This window comes from Macaca fascicularis, chromosome 13 (genome assembly GCF_037993035.2).
Source record: "Macaca fascicularis isolate 582-1 chromosome 13, T2T-MFA8v1.1".
Lineage (NCBI taxonomy): Eukaryota > Metazoa > Chordata > Mammalia > Primates > Cercopithecidae > Macaca > Macaca fascicularis.
The window spans coordinates 58,290,870-58,305,925 of NC_088387.1; the positions used below are offsets into that span (position 1 = coordinate 58,290,870).

General features: G+C 35.9%; 1 pseudogene; it reads left to right on the forward strand.

The window, feature by feature from the left end:
* Positions 1-650: 650 nt before the first annotated feature.
* LOC135966822 (small ribosomal subunit protein eS4-like) lies at positions 651-6,610 on the forward strand (annotated as a pseudogene).
* The last annotated feature ends 8,446 nt before the right edge of the window (positions 6,611-15,056 follow it).

Sequence of the window (15,056 nt, forward strand, 5' to 3'; positions counted from 1 at the left end):
CTCTTAAGTAAAAACATTAAATGATAAATCAATAAAAAATAATAACTAGGACAACTTTTCAAGACATAGAGAGTACAGTAAGATACAAATGGAAACAACAGAACGTTAAAAAGCATGGGAGGAAGGGTGAAGTTAAGGCATAGAAATTTTATTAGTTTTCTTTTTGCTCATTTGTTTGTTTATGCAGAGTTGTTATCAGCTTAAAATAATAAATTATAAGATAGTATTTGCAAACTTCATGGTAAACACAAACCATAAACCATACAATGAATACACAAAATATAAAAAGCAAGAAACTAGATCATATCATCAGAGAAAATTATCTTCACTAACAGGAAGACAGAAAGGGAAGAAAGAAGGAAGAGAAAACTGCTAAACATCCAGAAAACAAATAACAAAATGGTAGGAGTAAGTTCTTATCAGTAATAACAATGAATGTAAATGAACTAAACTCTCCAATCAAAAGACATGACTGAATGGATAAAAAACAAGAACCAGTGTCTCTTGCCTACAAGAAACAAACATCACCTATAAAGACACACATAGACTGAATGTAAAGGGATGGAAAATGATAGTCTATGCTAATGGAAACCAAAAAAGAGCAGGAGTAGCTATACTTATATCAGACAAAATAGATTTTAAGACAAAAACTAAAAGACGAGACAAAGGTCACTAAATAATGCTAAAGGAGTTAATTCAGCAAAAGAATATAACAATTGTAAATATATATGTGCTCAACACTGGAGCACCCAGGTATATAAAGCAAATATTATTAGAGCTAAAGAGAGAGATAAACTCCAATATAATAATAGGTGGAGACTTCAACTCTCTACTTTCAACATTGGACAGATCTTCCAGAGAGAAAATTAACAAAGTTATACCAGACTTAATCTGCACTATAAACCAAACGGACCGAATAGATATTTCAGAACATTTCATCCAATGGCTGCAGAATACGCATTCTTTTTTTCAGTACTTGGATCATTCTCAAGGGTAGACTGTATGTTAGGTCATAAAACAAGCCTGAAACCATGCAAAAAAAAAAAAAAAGAATGAAATACTATCCAGCATCTTTTCTGATCACAATGGAATACAACTAAAAACTAATAATGAGGAATTTTGGAAACTGCAAATACATGGAAATTAAACAATATGCTCCTGAGTGATGAGTGTGTGAATGAAGAAATTAGGAAGAAAATAAAACATTTCTTGAGACAAATTATAATGGCAACACAACATACCAAAACCTTTGTGATACAGCAAAAACATTACTGAGAGGGAAATTCATAGCTGTAAGTGATTACATCAAAAAAGAAAAAAAACTTCAGGTAGACAACCTACCAATGCATCTTAAATAACTAAAAAAGCAAGAGCAAAGCAAGCTCAAAATTAGTAGAAGAAAAGAAACAATAAAGATCAGGGCAGAAATAAGTGAAATTGAAAGGAAGACAACAATACAAATGATTAATGGAAGGAAAAGTTGGTTTCTTGAAAAGATAAACAAAATTGATAAACCTTTAGCCAACTAAGAAAAAACAGAGGAGATCCAAATAATAAAAACAGAAATGAAAAAGGACACATTACAGCTGATACTGCAGAAACTTAAAAAATCGTTAGTAGCTATATGAGCAACTAAATGCCAATAAATTGGAAAATCTAGAAGAAATGGACAAATTTCTAGATACATACAACATACCAAGATTGAACCATGAAAAAATCCAAAACCCAAATAGACCACTAACAAGTAACAAGATTGAAGTCATAATAAAAAGTCTCACAGTAAAGAAAAGCCCAGGTCCCAATGGCTGCAATGCTTAATTCTAGCAAAGATTTCATGAAAAACGAATACCAATCCTCCTAAAACTATCCTAAAAAATAGAGGAGAAGGGAATACTTACAAACTCATTCTGTGAAGCCAGCATTACCCTGATACCAAAACCAGACAAAGATATGTCAAAAAATAAAACTATAGGCCAATATCTCTGATGAACATTGATGCAAAAATTCTCAACAAAATACTGACAAATCAGATTAAAAAGATCATTCATCACTCTTTCTGTGCCTAGCAGAGCCATGGCTTGTGGTCAAGAAGCATCTGAAGCAAGTACCAGCTCCAAAGCATTGTATGCTGGATAAATTAATTGGTGTGTTTGCTCCTCATCCATCCACCGGTCCCCACAAGTTGAGAAAGTACCTCCCTGTCATCATTTTCCTAAGGAACAGACTTAAGTATGCCTTGACAGGAGATGAAGTAAAGAAGATTTGCATGCAGTGGTTTATTAAGATCAATGGCAAGGTCCAAACTGATGTAATCTACCCTGCTTGGATTCATGGATGTCATCAGCATTGACAAGACTGGAGAGAATTTCCATCTGATCTATGACACCAAGGCTCACTCTGCTGTTCATCGTATTAATCTGAGGAGGCTAAATACAAGTTGTGCCAAGTGAGAAAAATCTTTGTGGGTACAAAAGGAATTCCTCATCTGGTGATTCATGATGTTCACACCATCCACTGCCCTGATCCCCTCATCAAGGTGAATAACAGATTCAGATTGATTTGGAGACTGGCAAGATTCCTGATTTTATCAAGTTCAACACTGGTAACCTGTGTATGGTGACTAGGGGCCGGGGGGGTGTGCTAATCTGGGAAGAATGTGTGTAGTCACCAACAGAGAGAGATATCCTGGATCTTTTGATGTGGTTCATGTGAAAGATGCCAATGGCAACAGATTTGTCACCCACCTTTCCAACATTTTTGTTATTCGCAAGGGCAACAAACCGTGAATTTCTCTTCCCTGAGGAAAGGGTATCTGCCTCTCCATTACTGAAGAGAGAGACGAGAGACTGGCAGCCAAACGGAGAAGTAGGTGAAATGGTCTTTAGAGACATGTTAGAAAGCTTTTTGTACTTAATTAAAGATAATATAGCATGAAGAAAAGATCATTCATCATGAACAAATGGGATTTATCCCAGGAATGCAAGGATTGTTGAACATACACAAGTCTATGAATATGATACATCATACCAACAGAATGAAAGACTAAAACCATATGATCATTTCAACTGATGCCAAAAAAAGGATTTGATAAAAGTCAACATCCCTTCGATAAAAGAAAAAACCCCAAAAAACTGGGTATAGAAGGAACATAACCTCAACATAATAAAAGCCATATATAACAGACCCACAGCTAGTATCATACCGAATGGGGAAAAACTGAAAGCCTTTTTTCTAAGATCTGGAGCACAACAAGGATGCCCACTTTTGTCACTGTTAATAAACATATTACTGGAAGTCCTAGCTAGAGCAGTCAGAGAAGAGAAAGAAATAAAGGGCCTCCAAATTGGAAAGGAAGAAGTAAAATTATCATTGTTTGAAGATGATACGATTCTATATTTGGAAAAATCGAAAGACTCCACACACACAGAGACACACACACACACAAACTATTAGAAGATAAAGAAACTCAGGAAAGTTGAAGGATACAAAAATCAACATACAAAAATCAGTAGCATTATTGTATGTTAACAGCAATCTGAAAAATAAATCAAAATAGTAATCTCATTTACAATAGCCACAAATAAAATAAAATACCTGGGAATTATCCAAAGAAGTGAAAGATCTCTATAATGAAAATTCTAAAATAGTGATGACACCAAAAAAAAAAAAAAAAGAAAAAGAAAAGAAAAGATGTATCATGTTCATGGATTGGAAGAATCAGTATTGTTAAATGTCCATACTACCCAAAGTAATCTACAAATTCAATGCAATGTCTATCAAAATACTAATGGCATTCTTCACAGAAATAGAAACAACAATTCTAAAACGTATATAAACCACAAAAAAACCCAGAGTAATCAAATCTATCCCAAGCAAAAATAACAAAACTGGAGGAATTACATTACCTGACTTCAAATTATACTACATCAAGATAGGGTAAGAAAAAAAATTATACTACAGCACTATAGTAAACAAAACAGCATGGGACTGGCATAAAAACAGACATATAAACCAGTGGAACAGAATAGAGAGTCCAGAAACAAATCCCCATACCTACAATGAACTGATTTTCAATAAAGGTACCAAGAACATATACTGGGTAAAAGTCTCTTCAATAAATGGTGCTGGGAAAAATGGATATCCATATGCAGAAGAAAGAAACTAGACCCCCATCTCTTGCCATAAACAAAAATCAAATAAAAATTGATTTAAATACTTAAATCTAAGATCTCAAACTATGAAACTACTAAAAAAAATTGGGGAAAGTTTCCAGGACATTGGTGTAGGCAAAAATTTCTTGAGTAATACCCCACAAGCACAGGCAACCAAAGTAAAAATGGACAAATGGGATCACGTCAAGTTAAAAAGACTTTGCACAGAAATGGAAACAATCAACAAAGTGAAGAGAAAACTACCAGAATGGGAGAGAATATTTGCAAGCTGCCCATCTGACAAGGGATTAATAACCAGAATATGTAAGGAGCTCAAACAACTCTATAGGGAAAAATCTAATAATCCAATCCAAAAAATGGGCAAAAGATGTGCAGACATTTCTCAAAAGAAGACATGCAAACAACAAACAGGCATATGAAAAAGTGCCCAGTATCATTGATCATCAGCAAAATGCAAATCAAAACTACAATGAGATATCATCTCACCCCAGTTAAAATGGTTTATATCCAAAAGACAGGCAATAAGAAATGCTGGCAAGGATGTAGAGAAAATGGAACCCTCATACACTGTTGATGAAAATGAAATTAGTACAACCACTATGGAGAACAGTTTGGAGGTTCCTCAAAAATCTAAATATAGAGCTGGGTATATACTCAAAAGAAAGGAAATCAGCATATTGAAGAGTTATCTGCACTCTCATGTTTATTGTAGCACTGTTCACAATAGCCAAGATTTGTAAGCAACCTGAGTGTCCCTCAACAGATGAATGGATAAATAAAACGTGGTACATATACACAATGGAGTACTATTTAGCTATAAAAAATGAAATCCTATCATTTGTAACAACATGGATGGAACCAAAGATCATTATGTTAAGCGAAAAAAGGCAGGCATGGAAAGACAACCATCCCATGCTCTCATTTATTTGTGGGATCTAAAAATCAAATCAACTGAATTCATGGAGATAGAGTAGAAAGATGGTTACTAGGGGCTGGGAAGGTTAGTGGGAGGTTAGGAGGAAGATGGGGATGGTTAATGGGTACAAAAAATAGTTCGAAAGCATGAATAAGACCTAGCATTTGATTGCACAGCAGGTTGACAATAGTCAATAATAATTTAATTGTACATCTAAAAATAACTAAAAAAGTATAATTGGATTGTTTATAACACAAAGAATGAATCCTTGAGGGGATGGATACCGTACTCTCCATGATGTGATTATTACACATTGCATTCCTGTATCAAAACATCTCATGGTCCTTATGAATATATACACTTACTATGCACCCACAAAAAAAAATATTTTATTTCTTTTTATTGTCAAGTAGTATTCCATGGCATGGATGTGCCACAATATGTTTAACCGATTATTCACCGGGTGAAGGACATCTAAGTTTGTTCAAGTTTTAGACCATTATAAATAAAAATATATAAACACTCATTTGCAGGGTTTTGTTTGGTTTTGTTTTGTGTTTTTCAGAGAGTCTCATTCTTTTGCCCAGGGTGGAGTGCAGTGATGTGATCACAGCTCACTGCTGCTTCAACCCGCCAGGGTTAAGCAATCCTCCTGCCACTGCCTCCTGAATAGCTGGGAATACAGGGAAACACTGCTACATGCAGCTAATTTTTCATGTGCAAGTTTGTATATTAACATTAAATCTTGATCTCTCTGGAATAAGCACCCAAGAATGCAACTTCAGGGTAATATGGTAGTTGCATGTTTAATTTTTCAAGAAACTGCAATATTGTTTCCATAATGTTTTCCATAATGACTGTACCATTTTACTTTCCTCCCAGCAATGTGTGAGTGATCTAGTTTCTCCACATTTTTGACAGCATCTGGTTTTGTCACTATTTCTTATTTAAGCCATTTTGTTACGTTTGTAGTAATAGCTCATCATGGTTTTAATTTGTATCTCTAATGGCTAATGATGTTAAATATCTTTATATGTTCTTACTTGACACCTGCATATCTTCTGCTATGATTTAAATGTTTTTGTCCTGTGAAACTCATGTTGAAATTTAATCCCCAATGTAACAGTATTAAGAAATGAGAACTTGCCATGGATTAATGGGTTACCATGGTAGTGGGTTAGTTAACATAAGAATGGGTCTGTTATAAAAGCCAGTTTGACTCTCAGTGTGCCCCTCTTACCTTGATCTTAGACTCCCCAGCCTCTAGAACTATAAGAAATAAATTTCTAGGCCAGGTTAGGTTGCTCACACCTGTAATCCCAGCACTTTGGGAGGCTGAGGCAGGAGAGTTGCTTGAGGTCCGGAGTTTGATAGATCAGACTGGGCAACATAGTAGACCCTGTCTACAAAATTATTTTTTAAATTAGCCAAGCATGATGGCGCATATTTGTAATCATAGCTACTTGAAAGGCTGAAACAGGAGGATCTCTTTTTTTTTGAGATGGAGTCTCATTCTGTCACCCAAGCTGGAGTGCAGTGGTGCAATCTCAGCTCAGTGCAACCTCCGCCTCCTAGGTTCACTCCACTGCACTCCAGCCTGGGCAAGACAGGATGTTGAATTATGAATTCAGTTTACTTAGCACCTGTACAATGTTTCACATTCTCTATTTCATATTGGATGAATTGTGCTTTTTAAGAACTTGATTCATTTCACCTAAGTTGCCAAATTTCTGAACATAGAATTTTTCTTCATATTCCCTTATTATTCTTTTAGCATATGCAGGTTCTATAATGATATCCCTGTTTTCTTCTTGATATTAGTAATTTGTGTCTTCTCTCTGTTTTTGCTTTTCAGCCATGCTAGAGGTTTGTCAACATTATTGATGTTTTCAAGGAAACAGTTCTTTGTTTCATTGATTTTTTCCTTTTTTTTCCGAGACAGAAGCTCCCTCTGTCACCCCGGCTATAGTGTAATGGTATAATCACAGCTCACTGTAACCTCAAACTCCTGGGCTCAAGTGATCCTCCCACCTCAACCTCCTGAGTGGCTAGGACTACAGGCATGTACAACCATGCCTAGTCAATTTTTAAAAATTTTATAGAGACAGAGTCTCACTATGTTGCCCAGACTAGTCTCATAATCCTGGCCTCAAGCAATCCTCCTGCCTCTGTCTTCCAAAGTGTTGGGATTACAACTGAGAGTCACTGCACCCAGCCCATTTTTTCATTTTCTTTTTTTTTTTTTTTTTGAGACGGAGTCTCGCTCTGTCGCCCAGGCTGGAGTGCAGTGGCCGGATCTCAGCTCACTGCAAGCTCCGCCTCCTGGATTCACGCCATTCTCCTGCCTCAGCCTCCCGAGTAGCTGGGACTACAGGCGCCCGCCACCTCGACCGGCTAGTTTTTTGTATTTTTTTTAGTAGAGACGGGGTTTCACCAGGTTAGCCAGGATGGTCTCGATCTCCTGACCTCGTGATCCGCCCGTCTCGGCCTCCCAAAGTGCTGGGATTACAGGCTTGAGCCACCGCGCCCGGCCTATTTTTTCATTTTCTAAAAGCTTTATTGAAGTATAATTGATAAAACTGTATATATTTAAAGTGTACAAGATGATGATTTGATATATGATTTGATATATGATTGTGAACTGATTACCACAATCAAGTAAATTAACATAATCATCACCGCACACAGATACCTTGGCCAGCTAATGTGTGTGTGTGTGTGTATGTGGGAGAGAGAGAGAGAGAATGAGAGAGATAGAGAATGCTTAAGATGTACTCTCATAGCAAATTTCAAGTATACAGAACAATATTTTAAAGTATAATTCTCACACTGTACATTAGAACCTCAAATTGTATTCATCTTACTATTGAGGGCTTGTACCCTTTGCCCACCATCTCTTCATTTTCCCACAGCCCCAGTCCGTGGGAACCACCATTCTACTCTCTGTTTCTATGAGATCACAATGGCAGTATTTCCTTCATTTTATGGCTCAATAATATTCTATTATACATACATAACACATTTTTTATCCATTGATAAAATCCAATCCAATGTTCATCCATCCAATGAACATGGGAGTGTAGATATCTCTTTAAGATACTGATTTCCGTGACTTCAGAGATATACCCAGACTTGGGGTTGCTGGATTATATAAAAGTTTTATTTTTAATTTTGTAAGGAACCTCCATACTGTTTTCTATAGTAGTTATACCAATTTACATTCCCACCAAAAGTTTGAGACGGTTTTCATTTATCCACATTATTGCCAACACTTGGTATCTTTTGATATTTTTTATTACAGATGTGAGATTATCTCTAATTGTGGTTTTGATTTGCATTTCCATGATGGTTAGTGATGTATAGTACCCTTTCCTGTATCTGCTGGCCATTTGTGTATCTTCTTTGGAAAAGTATCCATTCAGGTCTTTCGCCCATTTTGAAACCAGATTATTTGTGTTTTGTTGTTGTTTTTTGTTTGTTTGTTTTGCTATTGAGCTGTATTAGTTCCTTATACATTCTAGTTGTTAGCCCCTTACATCAGATATATTTTCTCCCATTCTGTAGGTTGCCTTTCTACTTTGTTGATTGTTTAGTTTGCTGTGCAAAAGCTTTTTTTTTTCCAATGTAGCCCCTTTTTTTGTTTGTTTCTTTGTTTTTGTTTTCTCTTTTCTTTTTTTTTTTTTTTTTTTTTTTTTTTTTTTTTTTTTTTTGAGATGGAGTCTTGCTCTGTCACCCAGACTGGAGTGCAGTGGCATGATCTCGGTTCACTGCAACCTCCATCTCTCAGCTTTAAGCAATTCTCTGCCTCAGCCTCCTGGGTAGCTGGGATTACGGGCACGCGCCATCATGCCCAGCTAATTTTTTGTATTTTTAGTAGAGATGGGGTTTCACCATGTTGGCCAGACTGGTCTTGAACTCCTGACCTCATGATCCACCCTTCTCAACCTCCCAAAGTGCTGGGATTACAGGCATGAGCCACCGCACCCAGCCACCACTCTTGTTTGTTTTTGCTTTTATTGCCTGTGCCTTTCGTGTCATAGCCAAAATATCACCGCCAAGACTAATGTCAAGGAGCTTTTCTCTTTCTTCTAGGAGTTTTACAATTTCGAGTTTTACACTTACATCTTAAATTCAATTTGGGTTAATTTTTGGAAGTGATGTAAAGTGGGGATACAGTTTCATTTCCTTGCATGTGGATATCCAGTTTCCCAACACTGTTTTTTTGAAGATATCACCTTTCTTCATTGTGTATTCTTGAAGCCCTTGTCAAAGACTGGTTGACTGTGCATGTGTGGGTTTATTTCTGGGCTCTGTATTCTGTTCAATTGCTTAGTGTGTCTGTTTTTAGGCCAGTGTCATACTGTTTTATTACTATTTATTTGCAATGTAATTTGAAATTAAGAAGTGTGATGCCAGCCTGGACGACATATTGAGACCCTGTATCTACAAAAAGTGAAAAAAGATTAGCCAGGCATGTAGTATGTACCTGTAGTCCCAGATACATGGGAGGCTGAGATAGGAGGATGTCTTGAGCACAGAGATTGAGGCTGCAGTGAGCCATGATTGCACCATTGCATATTGCACTCCAGCCTGGGTGACAGAGTGAGAATCTGTCTCAACAAAATGAAGGAAGGGTGATGCCACCAGCCTTGTTTTTTCTCATGATTGCTTTGGGTGTTTGGGGTCCTTTGTGATTCTATCCACACTTTAGTATTGTTTTTACTATTTCTATGAAAAATGATGATATAATTTTGACAAAGATTATGTTGAATCTATTGATCACTTTGCATAGTATGGACATTTTAACAATATTCTTCCAATCCATGAACATGTGATATCTTTCCATTTGTTTATGTCTTCAATTTCATCACCAATGTTTTGTAGTTTTCAGTATACAGACCTTTTACCTCCATAGTTTAATTTATTCCCAAATACGTTAATTTTTTTGATGCTATTTTAAATGAGGTTGTTCTCTTGATTTGTTTTTTGGATAGTTCCTTGTTGAAATGTAGAAACTGATACAACTGATATTAATATGTTGATTTTCTATCCTGGTATTATATTTAATTTGTTGATTACTTCTAACCAATTTTAGGTGAAGTCTTTAGGATTTTATATGTACAAGACCATATCATCTGCAAACAGTAATTTTACTTCTTCCTTTTCAATGTAGATTCCTTTGATCTCTTTTTCTTCCCTAATTGCTCTGGCTAGGACTTCCAGTACTATGTTACATAGAAGAGGCAAGAGAGGACATCCTTGTCTGTCTTGTTCTGATTCTTAGAGGAAAACCTTTCAGCTTTTCACCATTGATATGATGTTAGCTGGGAGCTTGTCATATACGGCTTTATTATGTTGAAATAAATTACTTCTATGCCTAATTTGTTAAGAGTTTTTATCATGAAACATGTTGATTTTTTAAAATGCTTTTTCTGCATCTATTGAGATGATCATATAATTTTTATCCTTTATTCTGTTAATCTGGTGTGTCATCTTTATTGTTTTGTGTCTATTGAACCATCCTTGCATCTCACTTGATTATGGTGTTTGATTCTTTTAACGTGCTATTGAATTCAATTTGCTAGTATTTTGTTGAGAATTTTTGCATCTATGTTCATCAGGGATATTAACCTCTAAGTTTCTTTTCTTACAGTATCCTCATCTGGTTTAGGTATCAAGGTAATGCTGGCTTCATAAAATGGGGTTGGAAGTGTTCTCTCCTCTTCAATTTTCTGGAAGAGTTTGAGAAAGATTGGCATTAATTCTTCTTTCAGTATTTGGTAGAATTTGCCAGTAAAGCCATATGTTCCTGGTCTTTTCTTTTTTGGGAGATTTTTGATCTGATTCAATGTTCTTATTAGTTCTTATTAGTTATAAATCTATTCAGATTTTCTGTTTCTTCATGTTTCAGTCTTGGTAGGTTGTATGTTTCTAGGAATGTATACATTTCTTCTAGGTTATCTAATTTACTGGTATATAATTATGTATAGTAGTTGTCTATGACCCTTTGTATTTATGGAGTTGCAGTTGTAATGTCCCCTGCTTATGATTTTCTTTATTCAAGTCTTCTCTGTTTTTCTTACTTAATTTGGCTAAATGTGTGTCAGTTTTATCTTCTCAAGAAACCAGCTCTTAGTTTCATTGATCTTTTCTACTCTCTATTTCACTTGTTTCTGCTCTGATCTTGTTATTTCCTTTCTTCTGATAACTTTGCACTTAGTTATCCTTTTTTAGTTCCTTAAGGTATAACATTAGGTTATTTATTTTGTTACATTCCATAAGTTTTGGTATGTTGTGTTTTCAGTTTTATTTGTCTCAAGATATTTTTTAATTTCCCTTTTGATTTCTTCCTTCATCCATTGATTGTTCTGGAGTATGTTGTTTAATTTTAACATATTTGTAAATTTTCCAGCTTCTTAAATTTGTTAAGACTTGTTTTGTAGCCGAACATATGATCTATCCTGGAGAATGTTCCATGTGTACTTGAGATGAATGTATATTCTGCTGCTATTGGATTCAATGTTCTGGATATGTCTGTTAGGTCCATTTGATCTAAATTGTAGTTCAAGTACAATATTTCCTTATGGATTTTCTGCTTGGATGACTGTCCATTTTGAAAATGAGATGTTAAAGTTTCTACTATTATTGTATTGCTATAGCTTTCTCCTTTTAGGCCTTTAATATTGGCTTAATATATTTGTGGGTTCCAATACTGGGTGCATATTTACAATTGCTATATCCTTTTGATGAATTGACCCCTTTATCATTATTTTGACTTATAGTTTATTTTGTTTGATATAAGTATAGCTATCCCTGCTCTCTTTTGGTTTCCATTTGCATGGACTATCTTTTTCAATTCCTTCACTTTCAGCCTGTGTGTTTTCTTAAAGTTGAAGTGAGGCTCTTGTAGGTAGCATATAGTTGTATCTTTTTTGTTTTTGTTTTTGTCTATTCAGGCACTCTATGTTTGTTTGTTGATGGGGGGATTTAACTCCCCCTTTTTTGGAGATGGAATCTCACTTTGTTGCCAGAGTGCAGTGGTGTGATCTCAGCTCACTGCAACCTCCACCTCCCAGGTTCAAGCAATTCTCCTGCCTCAGCTTCCCGAGTAGCTGGGATTACAGGCATGCACCACCACATCTGGCTAATTTTTGTATTTTTGGTAGAGACAGGGTTTCACCATGTTGGCCAGGCTGGTCTGGAACTCCTTAACACAAGTGATCCACCTGCCTTGGCCTCCCAAAGTGCTGGGATTTCAGGCATGAGCCACTGCATCTAACTGAATTTAACCCATTTAAATAAAAAATAATTGTTTATAGGTAAGGACTTACTATTACCATCTCATTAATTGTTTCCTGGCTGTTTTTAGTTCCTTTGTTCCTTTCTTCCTTCTTTCCTGTCTTCCTTTGTGATTTGATGGTTTTCCATAGTGGTATGCTTTGATTTTTTTCTATTTATCTTTTGTGTATCTACTACAGTTTGTACTTTGTTGTTACCATTAGGCTTCCATAAAATATTTTATAATTATAACAATCTATTTTAAGTTGATATTAACTGAACTTCAACTGCATACAAAAACTCTACTCTTTTACTCACCTCCATTTTATATTTTGATGTCATAATTTGCATTTTTCTTTTTATATTATGTATCAATGAACAAATTATTGTAGCTATAGTGATTTTTAATGCTTTTGTCTTTAAACTTTTATACTATTACAGTAATTAGTGCACTCTGAATTTGATTATATATTTACCTTTACCAGTGAGTTTCATACTTTCATATGTTTTCGATTAGTGTCTTCTCATTTTAGCTTGAATAACTCCCTTCTGTATTTCTTATATGGAAGGTCTAGTGGTAATGAACTCCCTCAGCTTTTGTTTGTCTGGGAATGTCTTTCTCTCTCATTCATTGCTGAAGGACAGCTTTGCTGGGTAAAATAGTTTTGGTTGTCATATTTTTTTTTCAGGACTTTGAATATATCTTACTCTCTCCTGGCCTATAGGGTTTCTGCTGAGAAGTCTGCTGGTAGCCTTATGAAGACTCCCTTATATGAGATGAGTTTCTTTTCTCATGCTACTTTGAAAATTTTGTCTTTGATTTTTGACAGTTTTATTACAATTCGTTTTGGTGAAGTCCTCTTTGGATTGCATCTGTATGGGGATCTGTGAGCTTCATATTCCTAGATATCCATACATATCCCCAGATGTGGAAAGTTTTCCAACATTGTTTCTTTCAATAAGCTTTCTGCCTGCTTTGCTCTCTCTCTCTTCTTCTGAAACTCCCATAATGTATACATTGGGCTGCTTTTTGGTGTCCTATAATTCACATATATTTTCTTCACTTTAAAAAATTTCCTTTTTCTATTTCCCTGTCTAACTGGATAATTTCAAATGAGTGGTCGTTGAGTTTATAGTTTTTCCCCTCCACTTGTTCAAGTCTGCTGTTGATGCTCTCTATTTCATTTTGCATTTTATTCATTGTATTCTTCAACTCCAGTACTTGTTTCTTTTTTTCTTTTTTTAAATTCCTGTCTGTTGAGCTTCTCGTTTTGCTCGTGTATTTTTTTCCTGATTGCATTGAGTTGTCTATCTGTGTTCTGTTATAGCTTAGTGAACTTCTTTTAAGCAAGTATTTTGTATTCTTTTGTTCCGTTATAGCTTACTGAACTTCTTTTAAACAAGTATTTTGTATTCTATGTTCAGCAGTTTGTAGATCTTTATTTCCTTGGGGTTGGTTATTGTAAAATTATTGTGTTCCTCTGGTGATATTGTGTTGCCTCTATTTTTTTTTTGTTCTCATGTTGATGTCTGTGTATGTTTCCTCTATTTTTTTTTTTTTTTTTTTTTTGGTTCCCATGTTGATGTCTGTGTATTTTATGGAGCAAGCCTTTCTTCCAGATTTTACAAACTGATTTTTGTGGGGAAAGACCTTCAGCAAGGTGGTGCTGGGCTGGTGCAAGGGCACTGGAAGAATTAGGTGATAGTTTCAGCTCTATAGAAGGAACAGTGTTGTAATATCTGTGCAGCTCCGTCGGCTGAGGTCATCATCAGTAAGGATTGCAGGGGTCCTCAACATGCACAACAGCCTATCCTTTTCTGGGGGTGCTCAGCAGTGTCTCTCTCTCTGGGGAGTCTGTGGCAACAATGACTGTTCATTATCTCAGTAATGAAAGATGCCAGTGTCCTCTGCAGAGCAGGATTCTGGGGTTGGCACCAATGAACACTACAGGATTATCCACAGTGAAAGCTGCACAGTCTGTGGCTGTCATCAGGGCTATTGAGGTCCTGAGCAGCAAAGAAGAAGGTTGCCGGAGTCCTCCATTGGGCAGGCCACTTGGAGTTACAATGGCACCTGCTGCATGGCTGATAAAGATAGCCCCCATGCCTTGCCTTTACTCCCAGCCATCTCCAGATGTCTCTAATTAGCCAATCTTGTTAGCAATCTTTTCTGTATGGTTATTATCTTTTTTTGCTCCACTGTGTTGTTGTAGTTTTTAAATGGACATTTGAGTCCTCTCAGGGCTATTTTTATCCTTGGATAGCTGTTTAATTATTATTTTTTGTTAGAGGAGGGAGGCTGCTATCTCTTACTACTCCATCTTGCTGACATCACTCCTCTCCCTATTGTTTTTCTATTTTCAGTTTTATTGGTTCCACTTTCATGTTCATTTTTCCCTTCTGCTTGCTTTTTTCTCTCCTTTTTCTAGCTTCCTTAGGTGGAAACTTAGATCATTAATTTGAAACTCTTATTTTCTAATGTATTCATTTAGTGATATGAATTATTTTCTCAGGACTGCTTCAGCTGTGTCTCACAATTTTTCTTTAATTTATTTTGAGATGGAGTCTCACTCTGTTGCCCAGACTGGAGTGCAGTGGCACAATATCACTCACTGCAACCTCTGCCTCTTGGGTTCAAGTGATTCTCTTGCTTCAGCCTCCTTAGTAGCTGGGATTACAGGTGTGCACTG